The following is a 1227-nucleotide window of genomic DNA, read 5'->3' as shown; positions in this document are numbered from 1 at the left end:
ATATTCTTTTGCCTTTGAAAATTCCTCTTTTCCTTGAAAGCCACGCTAAAACCTCCCTTGCAATCAAATGTTATATATTATATTTACTTAATTTATTTTTTGGGACAGGGTCTCACTCCATCTCCCAGGCTGGAGTGCAGTGGTGCAGTCATGGCCACTGCAGCCTCACCCACCCTGACTCAAGTGATTCTCCCATCTCAGCCTCTTGAGTAACTGGGACCACAGGTGTGTGCCACCATACTCAGCTAATATTTTTCTTTTTTGGAGAGACAATGTCTCACTATGTTGTGCAGGCTTGACTTGAACTCTGGGACTCAAGCAATCCTTCTGCCTCGGCCTCCCAAAGTGCTGGGGTTACAGGAGTGAACCACCATGCCCAGCCTCAACTTCTAAATGTTGGATGCACCAGAGCCAGCGTCCAGTCCTGCAGGCTTATCACTTCTCTGTATAGACCTTCTCCCTGAACGATTTCAGCTCCTTTATGGATTTATGTGCTATTCCCATGACTGTCAAATCTGTATCTCTAGTTCTGACTCTTCCCTACACTCTACATTTGAAGTGTTAGGAATTTGGGTCTATAGGCCTCTTCAATTTTATAAAGCCAAACATAACTTTTTATTTCTCCTCTTCTGAACAGGCACCTCTTTTAAGTCTGCTTCATTTTAATAGACACTACCAACAACAACCAGTGGCTCAAGCCAAGCATCCCTGGGTCACCCAGCGTCTTTCTTTTGCTCTCACAATTCCCCTAATCCCACGCAGTCCATCAGCAAAATCTAACTGACTTTCCACCATCTTCACTGCTTCACACAGTCAAGCAACCCCTGGCTCAGAGTGAGCCGAGTAGAGAATCAGGAAAGCTCTTTATGTAAGGCTTCTAGAATACTCAGTCACAGAATCTCAGAGTGTGACGACTCCTGTTTCCAAATAAAAGGAAAGTTGGGATAACAAATCTGGTGGGGATGAAACCAGACCGTGCCGGGGAGGGGCGGGTGGGAGCCCTCAAAGCAGCAGGATGGAAGAGAGCTAAAACCAGAAAGCTGTCCTTTTGGATGACTTCTCTACCCCAGAAGGGCCACATGCCCCCCTATGATTACCTGCACCTGCCTGGGACCGTGTGCTGGCGATGGCCCGTAACTACCCATAATGACTTCTCGGGGCTCAGCCCAGGTAGGAGCCCAGATATTTCAAGATAATTACTTTTCTTCCCTTTTTTTTTTTTTTTTT

This window comes from Cebus imitator, unplaced genomic scaffold, assembly GCF_001604975.1.
Source record: "Cebus imitator isolate Cc_AM_T3 unplaced genomic scaffold, Cebus_imitator-1.0 Scaffold32, whole genome shotgun sequence".
Lineage (NCBI taxonomy): Eukaryota > Metazoa > Chordata > Mammalia > Primates > Cebidae > Cebus > Cebus imitator.
Note: the sequence above shows the minus strand (reverse complement) of the source record.